The sequence below is a fragment of the Danio rerio genome, chromosome 12 (assembly GCF_052040795.2).
Source record: "Danio rerio strain M-AB ecotype USA chromosome 12, GRCz13ab, whole genome shotgun sequence".
NCBI lineage: Eukaryota > Metazoa > Chordata > Actinopteri > Cypriniformes > Danionidae > Danio > Danio rerio.
Window position 1 is genome coordinate 34,977,851 of NC_141032.1, and position 19,137 is coordinate 34,996,987.

A 19,137-nucleotide genomic window follows, 5' to 3' on the forward strand; every position below is an offset into this window, starting at 1 on the left:
TTTGACGGAAACAACAGACTGTGGGGGAAGGGTTGGCTCAGTGTCTGGAAGATGGGAATGGAAGAGGTCATTAGCATTCCAAGAGAGTGTTGGCGTCTGGTGGAGCACAGCCATGCTTGGCTGCCTGGCACGATAGGGCAACTTGGTGGCCATTAAGGCAGTGGGGTTTGGGGGTTAGGGCCCATCGAGGACACTGCCACCCCCTGCATGGGAGCGATGAGAGACCATGGGCAGGTGGTCTATCAGGGACAGTGGGCTGGAAGTCCAGGACAAATTGGTATAGGGAGGCTCATTTCCCAAACTCAGCATGAGAGATGGCATAGCAACTTCATGAGAGTGTAGAGCATTGAAAAAAAAGAAGATAAAGAAAGAAAGATTCAAAGAGCATTGACTTATTATTGATGGATTTGCCAAGAAATCAGTCAGTGGGGTAGTTGTGTTGCTTCTTTAAATTTTACACTTTGCTATGCATGTTTAGAAAGGGGTCATTGTATGAAAAAAGGTGTCAAATGTATCATTGATGTCCAGATTGATGTCCAGAAGTAATGGCAGCCAAATCCGCACACATTGATCACAGTAAACAGTTATGACAATAAATATTATTAGAAAGATTTTTGTCTTATTTTAAATTGTAATGTAGGCTCACTTGAATTTTTTTACACCTAGTATTTAAGATTAAGGCTCAATTCCAAGTCTACCCCTTAGCCCTTCCCCTTACCCCTACCCCTCGTATTGCACATTTACGGGAAGGGCTAGGGGTGTCCCCCTTTCTCTTTATCTTGAAGGCGTAGGGCTAAGGGGAAGGGCTAGATAGCCCTCGGAAGAGAGATTTGTCAGGACCACACTCGAAACTAAGGGGTAAGAAAATTTCCCTGAAAACACCAGTCACAATGGCTGCATAGCTGCACCCGGAAGTTAGGAGATGCACAAATTAGTATATTTTTTGATCATTACAAATTTTTATAACAACCAAACATGTTTTAATTAATACATTCGTAACCTCATTTGTGTTTTATCATCATGTTTAAAAAAAACCCCTCCAAAATCAAAACAGCTAAATTTCGCTATCTATAATTCATAATAATAACTCCTGTACAGCAGTCCCACAGCGTTCTGTCACTCAGTGACACTCGGATACCCTGTCAGAAAAGCCTAGTGGCTGAGAATGAGCTTTTAACAGTGTCTGCTACAATTTTAATAATGTTTTTGTGTGTTTACATGGATAAATATGGCCACAGTGTAAATGCACAGTACAGTTACAATCTTATTGCCACATTATATTGTTATAATAACATGATATTGTTGCCTTTAGTGATTTCCTGAAGATAAATACCAAAAAATAATGCAACTTAAATAACTACAGCAGTCGCGATCGTCTGATCTTATATGAAACTAGAGATTGCGATGACGTGTGCAGGTGCTGTAGTGGTGTCCCATTATTTAGGGGTAGATTTTGAAGCCCTTCCCCTTCACACTCTGTTTAAAAGGCCAACAGGAAAGGGAAGGGGTATAAGTACAAAAATAGAATTGGGATTGGGCCAAGTTTTCACTTGATCTTTTAAAAACTATGTTAATAATGTATGCTAATGTAGATTTTTTTATTATTATTTTTACAGCTGAAAATTGTGCTGCTCAATTTACATTTATTTATTTATTAATGGGGGCATGGTGGCTCAGTGGTTAAAACTGTCACCTCACAGCAAGAAGGTTGCTGCATTGAGTCCTGTCTGGGACAGTTGGCATTTCTATGTGGAGTTTGCATGTTCTCCCCATGTTCGTGTGGGTCACCACAGTCCTAAAGACATGGAGTATAGATGTACTGAGTAAACTGAATTGGCCGTAGTGTATGAGTCTGTGTGTGTGTGTGTGAATGAGAATGTACTGTATGGGTATTTCCCAATACTGGGTTGCAGCTGGAAGGGCATTTGCTGTGTAAAACATATGCTGAAATATTTGGTGTTTCGTTCAGCTGTGGTGACTTCTGAAATAAAGACAAAGCCAAAGGAAAATTAATGAATTATATTTATTTATTTATTACCGGTGTACATATAATTTTTTAAAAGATATAATACTAAATAAAAGTATTAATTTCTTTTAACTTTAGTTTTATTTCTTAAGAAATACTGTAGAGTACATAAAATTCAACTAATAAGACTTGGAATTGTTATTACATTAGTGTTTTCTGCCCCTTTTTGTTTATTTCCTTTTTTAATAGACACTCATTTTTAATTTCTGTCTTCCAATCTTGAAATGTAATTGGATACAATTCCACTTTTACATGGTGGCTCAATGGTTAGCACTGTTACCTCACAGCAAGAAGGTCACTGGTTTAAGTCCTGACTGGGTCAGTTGGCATTTCTGTGTGGAGTTTGTTCGCTCTCCTCTTGTTTGCGTGGATTTCCTCTGGGTTCTCCAGTTTCCCCCACAGCTCAAAGACATGTGCTATAGATTAATTAGATCAACTAAATTGGCTGTACTCTATGTGTGTGTGCATGAGTGTGTATGGATGTTTCCCAGTGCTGGGTTGCAGCTGGAAGGGCATCCGCTGTGTAAAACATATGCTGGATAAGTTGGCGGTTCATTCTGATGTGGCGACCTATAACGAATTAACAGACTAAGCCAAAGAAAAATAAATGAGTTCCACTTTTATCTCACTTTATTTTTTAGAGGCCAAAAATGCCAAAAACTTAGTGCATAAGTATTATACTCTAATCTTACTATACAGTAGCTTTCAATGAGAATTAGTTTGTTCCACACTGAAAGCCAAAACCACACAATAACAGCCTGTCAGAACAATATACAGTTATGCTTTACATTTTGGACTCGGTGGGACACAGAAACCCAGTGACCCTCAAAAGTCCAATAACTCATTGTTTTACTGTGTATGACTCACATATTTATCCTAACCATGTCACATTCACGGCTGGTTAATATAGAAAAACTGAGATTAACATGAACGGGAGCTCTTTTGGCATTGCATGTGGTTTGAGTACAGTGTTAGTCACTGGCAGAAATTCAGAGTTTTTCTCTCCAAGTTCATACATACAGTATGAGTCCTATGAGTCATACGTGTGATTTAAGGAAAGAGTTTTAGCCGAATGTGTATTTCTCACATCCTTGTCATAAAACAACAACCCCCCCCCCCCCCCCCCCAATACATCAACGCAACAGTTCCAATGAATGACATTTATTCATCTTTCTCAGACCTGTCAGCCTGTTTCTAAAGGCTCTTAAAGTGAAATCCATCAGAGCCAGCACAGTTCATCGAGCTCGACACAGGTAGCCATGGGATTGTGGCATTTAAGTGGATAGTTTGATCTCAAACTTGCATTGACCAATCAGAGGAGAGGTTTGATTGCTACATATTGTCACCTTTTTTTTGAAAAGGGTAATAAAATAAACATATTGGATGAAATGCCCATGAGTGATGTTTGGTATATTTATTTTTTTATTTACTTTAAGTTCATAAAACCCCAGCGCATGACAACTTTATTAACCTGCCGGAGATTTATTTTGAAAGCTCTTCATTTTAGTAACACTTTTTTTAATACTTTGTTTTTTTGTTGATGTTGTTGTTGAAGGACAAGTGTGCTATTACTCTTTTGTCGGAGGATTATTTTTCTGCATGACACTTTTGATAAGTGGATGGATGGGTGTAAATCTCAACTCTGTTGTTGGGGGTGGGGGTGGGGGGTTGACCTGTCATTTGCTGCATAGATTACATACCTGTGCTGGCAGAGATTGAGCTCGACTTGTTCTTGAGGGTTTTTATCCTTGCTGCCTCAGCCGATCTTCTGCTTGTAAATTGCCTCTCTTTGATTCCCGCACGTAAAGTGAGTTTGCCGTGTTATCATTTGTTTGCTGAATATGCCATCTAGTGCATGAAAACACTGACACAACTCATGAAAAGAGATGTTTGTTCATGCACTACTAGATCTTTCTGTGTTTTCTCTGCCGCTCCTTGAGGGTCCTCGAGGGCATGATGCTCTGGAAACGTGCGTCTCTTGCACACAAAGTCTTTTTGTCATCAAGCTTGCGTTTGCTACCTGTTGGAAGTTGATGGCACATTTTTCTCACATTTCATGCTCTCTTGCTGACATATTTTTATTACTTCCTTTTTTTCCCCCCTCATCTTTCTGAGAAAAAAGGGTTTAGATTGTTATACTTCCAGCGTAAACCCAGGTCAGTGGTCCCGTGTTGGGTGGATTCCTTTATGTGGCATGTCATGTTCAAGTGGTAATTAGAAGGAAAGGTTGTCCAGATGTGTGGCTTAGAGTTTAGGTAGAGCTAAAATGGGCACACTTCTGTCCATATGGTGGAGTTTTTCTCAGCCCAGCAATTGGGATATGCTTAACTTTGGCATTAAAGTCAGTGTGAGCTGTTGTTTGAATGTCATTTTGCTTTTGCTATGTGACATTTTGAGACGACTAGAATTTCAAGAAGGTTAAACATACAGGATGTGGCTTGATTTTTGGATGGTGGGTGAATATAAGTGTCCGTTTTGCTAAATTTATATTACTCATATGGCAGGAAAAAAGCAGACACTGCTAATTTCTCTGTTATTTAAATATACTAATTTAAACATGTTTTATTTTAATTTAATTTAATTTAAATTTAATTTAATTATTTTTTGTATTTTTATTTTATTTTTTTATTTAACTTTATTTTTACAATAAAATCAGAAACACATTTTTGGGGTTTTGTACATCACTGTTTGAATGCAAAACTTTTCAAAGCTGCAATAACTCATATTATCAGCTATTATTACTTTTCTGTTTGTTTGTTTACTGGTTTGCCTGATGTTGGACATTTGTTTTTGAGTTTCTCCATAATTTTACGTTTATGCCGTCTAACACTTGAAGTTAATCTGTATACAAACTAATAATTTATCGGCACTGTTAAATATATCTTTAGCAAATCTCATTATCATTATTTTCACAACGTGAAGTTTATTCATAAACTAATTTCAAGAGAATCACGTGCTAATGATTGACACGGCTGGCCCCGAGTCAAGCTAATGTACGAACCACCAATCAGACGATTCCTAAACTAGTATAAATAACCAAACATCTTACCTTTAGTCATCTTCGTCTTGAAGATGCTACCCGAGCTAAAACTCCCCTCTTGCCCTGCAACGGGAGGGAGCTCCGGGCTCGAGGCTCTCATGAGCTCGGGGCTCTCTCCCGGGAAAGCATGCCAAACTAGCTTATTACCAATCATCAGCTAAGTGCGAACTCTTGAAATAAATCATAAAGTAGTGATGTCTACAAACACTTGCATTGTAGCAACAAAGAATGTTTTTCTCACTATCGAAGTATCTGTTTATAGTTTATGAGATAACACTTCAATGAGTACGTTTACATGGACACCGATAATCCGATTTGAAAATGATTTAGACAATACTCTGATTAAAAGTCTACTATGTAAACAGCGATTTTTGATTACCTTTATCTGAATAAAGTCAGTATCGAGCCTAACAGAAATGGAATTAATGCATGTGCAGTAGGCCGGTTTTAGTTGCATTATTGAAGTGCAGCACAGACATGTAAACACCGCAATCAAACTATTACCGTCGTGTAGGACTTTTCGCCCTGTTTTGTGACAGGACATTTTATACACACACAGCTGTTTGACACTATTCTCTGCACCTACTGAAATGCAGAGTTTTTTTTTCCCCCATACAGCATACTGTATCAAATTCCGTTAAAAACATTAGTCTTCATCCAATACCTCGGTTTGTCATGGGGGCATGAATGAAATGTTTCTGAATGAAAGTGAAAGCACCAAACTGCAGTTAAAGTCGAAATAATTAAAATGAAGCACTCAAAATTACTTGAAACTCCAGATAATTGTGGATAGCGTGGTGACGCAATGACGTTAATCAAAAGTGCTATAACATGTAAAATGGGATCATGAAAGGAACATTTAAAAAGCAACTCATGTAAACACCTTAGCTTATTAAGATTAAGGCAAATAATATATTATTGATGTCCATATACATAGTGTCATCGTTGAAATTTTCTGGTGATATCTGTGGTATGCTATTTTTTATTTTCTGAAATAGTACAGAATCTCCAGATTCAAAATCCAGTACAGTAGGAGAGGCCAGTAATAAAAATGCATGGTTTACATTGTGGCAATGTGACTAAATGAAATGTCAAACCCACAAAGAGCTACAGTATATGACTGTGCAAGCTCGCTGTACTTGATGTATATGCTACATGGTTTTGTGAAATGGAAAAAATGAAAATAAATAAATAACTAGCTATAATGAAAGTAATTTATCAGCTTACCAGTATGTGCCAAAATTGTAATAATGCCCATTTCTAAATGGGGAAAAAAAGTCAATTTTCATAGTGACACTCTTATAACTACTCAGAAGCAACACGGTTGATAACACACACACACACATACAATATGTTAAAAAAAAACATTATTATGCTCAGAGGCTATTAAACAGTGCAAAATAAACAGGATGTCTGCGCATTATTTCCACATACTAAAACATACATTCTTTCCTGTATACAGTATGTGGACGCTTGGCGCAGCATGGCTTGCAGACACAGCCTGTTCCACTGGCAGCCCAACTGCTGACGCTGTCACCTGTCTATGTGGATAAAGGTGATTTTGTTAGCACAGCCATGCCGAGGAACTGGCATACCTCGCCCACATTTGTCCTCAGATAGCAATTGCGGTTCGGCAAAGATGAGCCAATCGTTCTATCTTATGTTTTAAACCTTGCTCTCTCATTAATACAATCAGGTTAAGTCTGCAATGTCGCAAGCTGTTTTCTTTTTGACAATGTGCTATATACTGTACACAGTCTGAAGCTATTGCAAACAGTTAAATGTGTCAGCCTTCCAGATGTAATGGGATAAGGATATATGAACACACACACACAGAGTCACACACAAATGCACAGCTAAAAATAATTATTACAAAAAATTAAAGCTGCAACATTTGGCGCTGTTGCAGCAGGCTGTAAACATATTAAAAATTAAATTGCACCTACAGGCTTTGAAGTTGCATTTTTAATCTGCCATCTCACAACTTTATTCATGTTCACTCTCCTGTTCCTAAGGTGCTACAATCGGAAATTAGGTCAGTGGTTTAACTGTCAAAGTTTGCATGTTGAGAGGCAGAAAAGACACATTATAATAATCGATCACTGAATATGCTTTTGTGCATACACAGAGTGCCATATCCCATCTCAGATGTTAAAAACAAATGTGTGATGATATGTTTCTGGAATTTTACTAAAGATATAGGCATTGCTACTTGACTGGTGGATTGTGACTGATAAATGGATTTGTTTAGAAGGGGTCACAAGCTAACTGCCATGGAGATCGAGATTATTGATAAGTGCCTCCAAGTATTTGATATTGAATCTTCTGTCTTCGCTGTTGGATGGGAAACCATTTTAACTTAAATGTTTAGGATGGTCTACTTTAGTGGTCTAACAGCACATCAATGTCAAAACAACTGGACATGCACTTAAATCAAAAAAGCTTTTTCAACCATGAACTCAGTTGTGATCAGTACTGTTCTGTGATGCAAACTACACTCAGCCAGGTCTACCGGGGTTACAATTGCCACACTGACAAAAACCATTGACACCACATCTGCCACTTCAGCACTGCTAACCCAGTGTATTAAATTATAAATCAGTTTTCTCTTCCAATTAACAGCAGGGGCACATAATTGGAAGAAGATAAAAATGCCATACCCCATAATTAATGAAAATAAATCTTTATTAAGAGGGACCTATTATGCCCCAAGATGTAAAATACGTCTCTGATGTCCCTAGTGTGTGTAGCTGAAGTTTCAGCTCCAAATACCCCACACATAATGTTTTATAACTCTTTGAAACTGCCCTTTTTAATATTTGATCCTAATTGTGTCGTTTCAGTGACTTTCACTTTAAATCAAAATAGGATTGTGCTCCCAGTCCCCTTTTAAAAAGAGGGAGAAGCTACAAATGCCTATGTGTCAGCATAGTGGCAGATTGTTGCACAAGATGTCCTATGCTGTCACGAATAAGCAGGGTTTCCCTCCTCTGATTACATGTGCAAAGAGTGAATGTCAATTAAAGTGTTTCTTCAGAAAAAAATAAAATAAAATAAAGTAATACATTGTGTACCATTAGAAGCTGATTATATTCACAGACTGTTGCATTATAACTATTTAGGTCCCCTTTAAAGCATACAAACAACTCTTATAAACTGCATTGTTTTAGTGAATCACTTAGCCACAGCCTCTACTGGTTGTTGCTAGAGCGGATACGTTTGCTGCCGGAAGTTAACGCGAATTATTTCTATTATTTATTAAATTTCTTATTTGTTTTATTTTATTAACGTCTACCCCCACCCCAACCCTAAACCCAACCGTCACAGTAATGTAAAAACTGTAGTTGTACCGAGTATTAGTTATGTTATCTATTAAATTACCCAATAAAATTTATTTTTTAACGCCTACCCCCACCCCAACCCTAAACCCAACCCTCATAGTACAGTAAAAATATTAATTATTGTTATACAGTGTCATAAAAAAATGCTGCTTTATTAATGTGCATATCGCACTTCCGGCCGGCCGCATATCCGATCTAGACTTTACCGCATCCACTACTTCATATTGCCAGATATAGTCATTATAAGCATTGTTTTGTTGGACTTTTCGTTAATACTAATAATGACAGTGTTATTAAAGTAATTTGGGTTTTAGTAAAGTAAAAAGATGAAATTTAAGGTTAGTGGTTCTGTATCCTATTTGCAATGTACACTATTTGAACTTTTTGTTACAGTTTTGGGGGATCGTCTTTGTTTTTTTGCTGTAATATTTGGCAATACAAGCCATGGCACTTACTGTAAACCAACAGGCTATAATCAAAGTTAGGTGCATGGAGAGTTTGTTAAAGTGAGGAGATTGTCACCTTATTTGTAAAGAAAACGCAATGATTATAATATTATGTAAAATAATGTCAAACGCCATCAAAGCAGCAGCATAATTACCCTCATTCTACAGATCTGTAGGTAGCACAACAGCAATTAAAACACTGTAGACTATATGCTATTTCATTGCAAATTGCAAGAAACACATTGATTAAGTTTAATTAGCTTCATTTACAGTGGAAGTCACACTAAAATTCATGAACATTCATGAAACGTTTATGTAAAACATAAATTGTAATTCACTATTCATGCTGCGTGAAATAAAACTATACAAACCTGTTATTTGTTGCCAGTAATACAGCAAACTTTTTACCTTGGCAATGGCCATCCAAACAAATTTATAGTCTACTTAAACTGAAGCAATATATGTCATTACTGGAGCTAATTTTGGTGAAATTAAGTTGAGGATCAACTTATCAACAAATCAAGATTCTGAATTACTGATATACTTTACAGAGAATTTTGTTTGACTATTTATTAGACTTAAATAACCTTTCCTTATTGTTTCTCGAGGTGAATACTTGCTAGTTACTAAACAGCAAATTTGTACAAGCAGTACATGTATAGCACTCATTGAACCCACGAAAACCATGCAACAATGTTTGCTTAAGTGTTCCATCCCATCATCATTTTCATGCCAACCCATAAATAATTGCCTAGATATGCCTCCAAAACTACTAGATTTTTTTTTTTTTTTTTTTTTTTGGTCAAATGTCTCCGTTTTGATTTTTATAAATTTTAACATTTACATGATTCATGTCATTTGTAATTGAATGTAAACAGAGAAGATAACAGTTTTTCTGTTTTGCATTTATTAACATATTTTCCACACATTTACTCTTATTATGAATCAATTTTCAATTTCATAATTCATGCATTTTTTAATTAAAAACAATAAGACTACATGCATTTTCCTGTTTTGCAATTTCAACATATGATTCACAAATATTAAATAGAATAGATTACATTGATAATATAAAACAAAATTGCTCTTTTATAAATAACAGCTTACATTAATTTACTTTTAATTTAAGTAAAGTTGCAGGCTTTATTTCTGATACATTATTAATGTATTTCATTATTTATCAATTTTGATTGGTTCATTCATTCATTTTATTTTAGGCTTAGTCCCTTTATTTATCCGGGGTCGCCACAGCGGAATGAACCGCCAACTTATTCAGCATGCTTTTACGCAGTGGATGCCCTTCCAGCCACAACCCATCTCTGGGAAACATCCACACACACTCATTCACACACACACATACTACGGACAATTTAGCCTACCCAATTCACCTGTAATGCATGTCTTTGGACTGTGGGGGAAACCTTAGCACCCTTAGGAAACCCACGTAAACGCATGAAGAACATGCAAACTTCACACAGAAATGCCAACTGACCCTGCCAAGGCTTGAACCTGCAACCTTCTTGCTGTGAGTCGACAGCACTACCTACTGCACCACCTCGTCACCTATTTTGATTGGTTACATCCTGATAAATCATGGCTGTTTTGTTTTTAAACACATACAGTGCTTCCGCTCTAATTCCTGCAAGAAAAACAATTGCTATAGGTTGTCACTGAATTTCACTAATTGATACTTTTGGTGAACTTGGCTCCAAGCTGGTTTCTTAATGCTGCTGTGCAACGGAGTGAGATTGTTTAATTTTCTGTGGGAGAATCTAATTGACAGAAATTACGCCATTGTAAGTTTATGCAGTCCCTGCTGTGTTTTTCAGGATCAGGTTGTTTCATGTCACTTAACAGATGTTCAGTCAAGAGTGCCATTTGCAGGCTTTAATGTGGCTTTTTTTTACAGCTATAGAGCCTGTGTTTATTAGCTTACATGTTTATGGTGGTGGCTGGGCTTGAATTTTGGAGCAAAATGGGAACTGTGTGGTCCAGCACTTATTTAGCGACCCGTCAGAGAGCAATTTAAGTGGACACAGATGTGCCTGTGACATAGGCCAGCTGTGTCTGACAAAGACAACAGCTACAATAACAACACAAATGGACATTATGAGTCCAAATTGTACAAAGTTACAAGTTGTAGTGATAACAATAAAATGGATGATATGGACACAAAACAATGAAGCGTGTAATTTCATGTATGTGATTTGCTAAAGCTGTGATGTTCAGATAAATGAACCGCCTCACCCTCCGCCCCGCTGGCATCGCGATCCCCCGAGGCTCCAGCCATATGGGTGGCTGAGAATGGACTGTTAGAGCAGACGGCGGCCGCAACGCTCCTCTTTGGCGCAGGTGGCATTATGGCACCAGCTCGGGCCCATGGATCCAAGAGAGCGCTGCTTAGTCAGCCCACCATCTCCCTCAAGGGGTCCGGGCCCTCACACCGTGCATGGGCTGCTGGTGCCAGTGCACACCCACCTGCTGGCCTGCACGTGGCAGAGTTAGGACACAGTAAAGCGGAAGTCCAGCTTTACCGGCTGTCTTCAGTGTCTTAATTCACTGCTAAAGAAATAGTCAGTGAGCTGCCATTTTAGAGCATTAGCAAAGTAACAATATGGATTGCAGAATTAATAGACTAGTTTACCTCGCGTCATGAAGATATCAACATCTTTCTAATTTTTTTGCTTAATAAAAAAATTTAAAAAGCACATGGCAGAGGGTCAGCGTATCCAATTGACGCCAGTGCTGACTAAATGAAAGTCTGATGCGTGCTTAATTGATTTTTTGTGTTTACGTTTTTGCGTATAAAGATGTGGTGGACAAAAGCTGCACGAGAGTTAAGTGTGTGACTGGACTTAAATCTACAGAACTCATAATAATCAGTGGCTCTGTATAGTAGACATGGCTGATGCACTGTTCTACTTCTGATGAGAGCCAAGCACTACTGACATAGACGACAAAGGGATTCTTATCTTTTCCCGTTTTAAACAAAGTTTCACGTTTACTCTACATCATGTATAAAACCATCTGTATTTACACATCTGTAACAATGGCTAAAAATTATTATGAAAAAGTATCATTAACGCTATCGCATGGCAATTTGTAACTTTTTGATTTAGTGGCCAATTCCTATGAATTTGTACTCTCTCTTTTGTACAATTTAGTATAATTTGCTTATACCCCAATGATGGTTGAAATAAGGGGTGTTTTTTTTTGCCACGTCTCCTTTTAAAAATCATACATTTCCGTACAACTGAACTCATATGAATTCATACTATAGGTGGGCAAAGAAAAACTCTTTAATCTAGATTCATTTTATTGTAATCTTGTAATTAATCTAGATTTAAATGGCTCATTTGGATTTTGCAGAAGGCATTCAGAATATGTGTGCTACCCAAATAATGACTAAATATAGGTCTTGAGAATGTGTTTTTGCCAGGTGGCGCATTAGACCAGAGGCTCATCTCCTGTTTCCAAAATGCATCACAAACTGCTTGAGAAACTGTTCTACTATGATAATTAGTGATGAAAATAAATGATGTTCAATAAGATGTACTTGTGTTTACACACTGTTTATTCAGTTAGACATGAATTTTGAACTGTAGTCCTACATAAGCTTGAAACAGTGATTTTTGATTACCTTAAACTGACTAAAGTCTTAACTGAACTAAACAGAAATGTAATTAAGACATGGAGTATGCATGGAGTATATATTAGTGGCATTATTGAAGTAAACACCGCGATCAAACTATTACCTTCATGTAGGACATTTTGCCATATTTTCCGACAAGATCCACACATGTGGCTGTCAGTAAAGGGCCGCACACACACACACACACACACACACACACACACACTCACCGAAATAAGAGTTTTGGTTTTTTTTTTCATTTGGTGTACGTTATTAAGTTTCATAACACTCTCACCAGTCCTTACTCCTTATTTGCGTACTATACCCCAGTTTGTCATGGGGGCATAAATTAATTCATGAGTTACAATGAAACTGCTGAACCGCAGTTAAAGTCATCCAAAATTACAGGAAACTCTTACAGGAAAGCACTTCATGTAAACACCTTAATTATATTATTGTCTATTAAGACAAATAACTAGTCTATAGATCTTCATGTAAACGTAGTCAGTAGTGTCTTTTAAGTAAGTGAAAGATCCAGAAGGGCATCCTGCTGATTTGATTCAGAAGGGCACTTTTTTTTTTGTCAGACGGCTCACCAGTCAGGTACACATCCGCAGTAAAATATCAAGGTGAAAGTCTTCATAGCTTGCGTAGAATAGACCCAGCTACCAACCCAACTTTGAGAATAAATTAACAGCAATATATTTTTTTAATGCACAAAAAGAGTCTAGCGTTAATGCAGCATGTTAACGCCGATAACGACCCACCACTAATTTGTACGCAACTAAACTGATAAAACATGAAATAGTTAAAAAAATAAATAAATTCTCATGAGATCAGGCTGGTATTACGTATGCCAGGCCAGAATTTGACTCTGTCACCTTGCTAAACTTATCTTTAATTGGGCGTGGTGTGTGTGTGTGTGTGTGTGTGTTTGTGTGTAAGATGCATCTCAACTGTTGGTTGTAATGTGAAGAAATCCACTCTATTTGCTGATGAAGCATAAAAAACGCTTGAGCAGCAACACTACTGTACCACGTACTCCATTATTGTTGTGTTTGTTTGTTTGTGCTTGCCTCACTAAATGCATGTTATGCATGCATGTGATTTCATCATTTTCAAAGACTTTTGTTTTTCATTTTTAGGGCTGTCATGTGATACTGGAATTCGGCACCAATTAATACTGAAGTTTTAAAATGATCTATTTCCTGCTGACATTTGAGCGCTATTGAGAACGTTCTTAAACAGCGCTGATTTGCCATTGTGTTCACGTGCTTAACAGAAATGACTGTGATTGGCTGTGAAAGTCATCAATTCACAGAGCTCACTCCTGTTTACTAAGTGTAACCACAGATACAGGGATAGTGGAGTGTTTCAAAGTCTCGTTGATCAGCTGGTATGTCTTTAAGCTGACATACGAGCGATACGCTGATGAATTGCAGCTTTAAAACACTCCAGTGTCCCTGTATCTGTGGTTACACTCAGTAAACAGCAGTCGGTGAACTGATGACCTTCACAACCAATCACAGTCATTTCTGTTGAGCATGTGAACACAATGGCAAATCAGCCGGGTTTAAGCTCTCAAATGTTTTTGGGAAATTGACGTTTTTAAGCAAACAGGCATGAAAAGTTTCCAGTTTTTGGATGAAAATGTTGTCATGTGAACTGCCCCTTTGTCTCTTTGAACAGTCTATTCATCAACACAGGCTCATTGGGAAAACATGTACTGGTGTACATTGTTGTGGACAAAAAATATGTGCTTGAGGTGACATATGGCTGCATTTTATGTGTAAAACGAGTGATACCACTGACTTCTTACCTCTGTATGGATGGTTTTCTGGTGTGACTGGATGGTATAGCGGCAGACTTGAGAGGCAAAGCAGAGCGGGACTGGGGTTCGAGTCCAGCAGAGGATGGTTCCACAAACCAGGTAAAAACAAAATCCCAATAAAGCAGCGTGCGGTTGTGGTACAAGCATGCGGCAACAATGGCTATGCTCTTCTAGTTTGCTTTCGAAAACCCTTTTGATTGGGTTTAGGTAAGGGCTGTTTGCGTCAACTGATATCAACCCGATACATTATGTAAATGACAAGCCGACTGGCATCTCTGTTATGAAGGATGTTCATATTTGCAGAAATGTACACAGATGCATCTGGTGGATTTACAAGAAATGGCACGTATGAGAAAAAATGCCCAAGTAACGTATTTCAGATTGTCAAAAATGTACACGGCGCCCTCTTGTGGATTTGTGAAAACTAAAACTGCTAGAAAACTTACATATTTGCCGATTTTCAAAAATGTAGTCCTGGGAACGTATGACACAAGTGTTTGAGTTACCATTACTTCTAATCAATAAAGGTGGCGCAGTGGGTAGCATGATCATCTCACAGCAAGAAGCTTGCTGGTCCGAGCCTCGGCTGGGTCAGATGGTATTTCTGTGTGGAGTTCTGTGTGTTCTCCCCGTGTTCGCGTGGGTTTCATCCTGGTTCTCCGGTTTCCCCCACAAGTCCAAAGACATGCGGTACAATTGAAATGGGTAGGCTATATTGTCCGTGTGAATGAGTGTGAGTAGATGTTTCCCAGTCATAAGTTGCAGCTGGAAGGGCATCCACTGCGTAAACACATGCTGGATAAGTTGGTGGTTCATTCCACTGTGGCGACCCCAGATTAATAAAGGCACTTAGCCAAAAAGAAAATAAATGAATGTCTGCAAATCTTAAAATTCTAAATGAAAATTTGATTACTAGTTGATATTGAATCAAATGTAAACCGTATAAATAAAAAGCTAACTGAATCATTTGTTGTCATATTAGCATTCTTCATTGAGAACATTTAATGTCGTGTTTATTGATTAGATGTTTTAAAGTGGCTTTCTGAACATCAGACTACATATTGTGTCCTTGTATTATTCATAGAAACAAGTGTTTAACCCTCATTGCGCTTTACATCTCCTGAGCCTCACCTCCTTTCTCTAAGCTGCACTTGGTATGTTGGAGCACAACAGGGCACATTATTGATGAAGAGAAGAGCGGCTCATAGCTCTGCTCTTAGGCTTCACATTAACAAGGGGAGCACCCTGCCACCCTCAATAATACCTTTAGCTTCTTCTTACCACAGTGTGCTCCCCTGCCATCGCTCCGAGGGAAATTTAGACATCACTTTTTATGTCTGCCTCCCCCTTTCCCGCACACACACCTCCGCTTATGAACCCTGCATATAAATGCACTTGGGTGCTGTCTTGATTGATGGCAATTAGCATTTGGTAATGATAACAGATGTTTGCGGTGCCAGGAGGCTAGTACCTGCCGCCCACTCCGCCATCTGCTGTGGGCATCGGGGGCCTGGCACAAAGGCTGCTGGCACAGGATAGCAAAGAGGGCGGATAGGGCAAGATGAGGGGTGCTACGTTGTTGTTGTCCCCTCTTTATTTGACACGAGGAGCAGGGTCAAACTGCAGGGGGCTTCCTGTGAAGGCTGTGTTACCTGGTGCTGAGAACATTTGGACAGGACACACGTGTTTTGTGGGCATGTATTATTTATTAGTCTCTTAGGACAGCGAGTGGGAGTGTGAAATATGGGACTTTTAAATAGCCATGATGGTCCTAATTTCAACTTCTGAAATTGCACTATGCAAATTAGGGATTTGTGTGGACAGATGTCAATGTTGAAAGGCTGAGCATGTTGAATCTAAAATAGCTATCAAACAAACACCAGTATCTATCTATCTATCTATCTATCTATCTATCTATCTATCTATCTATCTATCTATCTATCTATCTATCTATCTATCTATCTATCTATCTATCTATCTATCTATCTATCTATCTATCTATCTATCTATCTATCTATCTATCTATCTATCTATCTATCTATCTATCTATCTATACATTCATCCATCCATCCATCCATCCATCGTATTATCTATTGTTCTATCCATCCATCCATCAGGTTTTTGTTTAACTTTTTTTTAAAAATTGACATTGTTAAGTTTAAAACACAGCAATTCATTGAACATTTGGGAAAATAGTTGTTAATTAAAAAAAAAAATGGATGGACAATGCGTTTTGGCTGATGGCACACAGAAAAAGAAGTGGATCTAACTTCTTCTCTGCCACTCTCAAAAGACTGAGTAAAACAAAATTATATAAACTTATTATTATTATTAATTAATTAATTAATTAAAAATTTTTTTTTTTTTTTTTTTGAGGCAGCACACTAATTCTAAATTGACTTGTTAAATCAGCCTTTCCCCATGTGCCTGTTGTAAGCTTCTGCCTTCGGTCTTTGTTTGAAATGAAGTGCTGCATTCACAGTACGGTCACTATTGCCTGCCATTTTGCTCAATTCATGTTGAATGTAAATATATACTGTAAGTAAATTGCTATTTTGGAGCAAAAATCTATTTATATTATATTATATTATATTATATTATATTATATTATATTATATTATATTATATTATATTATATTATATTATATTATATTATTTTATATTATAGGTGACACTATGTCACAGTAGGTAGTGCTGTCACCTCACAGCAAGAAGTTCACTTGGGTTTCCTCCGGGTGTTCCGGTTTGCTCCACAGTCCAAAGACATGTGGTACAGGTGAATTGCGCAAGCTAATTATTTGTAGTGTACATATGTGTGTGAATGAGTGTGTATGGGTGTTTATATTATATTATATTATATTATATTATATTATATTATATTATATTATATTATATTATATTATATTATATTATATTATATTATATATTTTTTTCTTTCATCTCATTATTGATGACCTGGCAGAAGAACTATATTCACCTGTGCCCAAAGGCAAGTTTAAAACTTTTGAGAACTTTTCTGCAAACCCCAGACACATCAATCTTGTACTGTGTTAAGATAGTGCCATTTATTTTACGTTCCTTTTTTTGGTCCATCAAACACTCTGTGATATGTTTTGTCTATACTGTATATTTCAGGCTATATTTCATCCTCCAGTAACAAACAATACACCAAGGGTAATTCACTAAAACTAAACTGCTTCAGTTGATAGAGCAGATTATTTGCAAACACCTTTTGCAGCACCCCACCCCCAAAAAAGTGAAGGGTTTTTCACACTTTTTAACCAAGAGAATTGCAGTGACAGTGAAACCAGAAGTCATTCATTTTTAATGGGATTTGGCATTGGCAGCATAAAGAATATTGACTTTTAATGATGGGACAAAGTTGAGCTGAGTTCAATTTAATGCAAATTTTATTTAGATGAGGAGATATTGGAGCTCACATGATCCCCCCGATGATATCATTAGTACAGTATTTGCAATTTTTTGGGTCAGAAATTTGCCTGGTTGTCTATTAAGGGAAGACACTACAGAGTAATATGATGTTTTAAGAAGCATAAATAAATAGTTGTCACCATACTTCTCCAGTAGATTGGTTACATTAGAAATTGAAAATATTTTTCTTTTCATTACAAGTTTACAAAAATTTTGTATTTAAATATGACTATGGGTCATTGTTTAATCAACTGTGCACTATGTATGCAAAAAATTGAATACTAAAGTAAGGTTTATAATACTTTATTTTATCATTATTAAAATTACATTTTTAAAATTATTTTATTTATTTATTTTAGATCGTATTAAAAATCATTTCAAAGTCAAACGTTTTTACAGGGGGATTTGGGGAATCTCTTTTTATAACTCCGATTTTATTTTATATATGTTATATTGTTATTATATAACAGACAGTAAAAAAAAAAAAAAATATGGCTTTTTTGTGTATAGTCAAGCAAATTATGTATAAACAAAATTCTTTGTAAAAACCTTCAGAATATAGATAGTCATAAAACTGTAAAGATTGGTCAAAGTTCTGCTGTAAAACACATTTTAAGAAAACTCCCAGTAAAAATATGTATTGTAATCGAAATCTAAAGTCACAAATTCAGTCAAATTGAATTGTGACAAACTTAAAAGTGTATTTTGGATGTTTTCTGTACATTAGAGTAAAAAAAAAAGAAAACAAAAACAAAGCTAAAATCTCAGAATTTACAGTGAAAATAAAAGTTTTTAGATAGAAAGAGTCACCCTTTGTCTTCAAGGAAATGGAGGTTGTTGTGGGTTTCATAAGCAGATATGGAGGTGAGCATGTTCAGTTTACCTCACTGTAGATAGAGGGCTATTGTTCCTTGTCATATTCACTCAAGAGAAAAACATGTCATAAGTGTCACACCGTCTCTATGAACAGCTGCATTCTCAAGCCTGCTTGCTTTCACAGGTCTCACTCACCCTGATTTTCGCCTTGCAAAATCAATACTCTAATCTTCAACCCAGCCCTTCTCAATAAGTCTATATTTCTCACACTGCTCAAATAAAGGTGACCTCTGTGAGCCAATGGTATTAATATCCCAAGCTGGCACATGGGATATACCGTCTGCTTTTAATGGTAGTATTTGCCTGTCTGTCATAACACTAACAAAAAATTATCTAGCAACTCTGTCGTTTTTTATTTAAATATATTTATCAGTAATGTTATACAATTATCGCATCTGCATTATTACAATACATTGAAAAATGTACAATAAAATAAAACATGCTAAATAAATGTTATAACCCAGCAGATACACAATGTCATAAGGTGGTAATATTATGTTAAATTTATGTCAAT

The 19,137-nt window shown here is 36.9% G+C and overlaps 1 protein-coding gene and 1 long non-coding RNA gene across 37 annotated transcripts in view; one reads left to right on the forward strand and one right to left on the reverse strand.

Annotated features, from left to right (window-relative positions):
• rbfox3a (RNA binding fox-1 homolog 3a) overlaps positions 1 to 19,137 on the forward strand; it is an 886,893-nt gene that overhangs the window by 192,481 nt on the left and 675,275 nt on the right. The gene's annotated exons all lie outside the window — the stretch shown is intronic.
• On the reverse strand, positions 5,817 to 16,520 carry LOC147841439 (uncharacterized). The gene is made up of 4 exons (XR_015504332.1): positions 16,372 to 16,520; positions 15,097 to 16,337; positions 8,614 to 10,133; positions 5,817 to 8,257 (listed from the first exon to the last, which is right to left on the reverse strand). It is a non-coding gene; the product is annotated as an uncharacterized LOC147841439 (long non-coding RNA).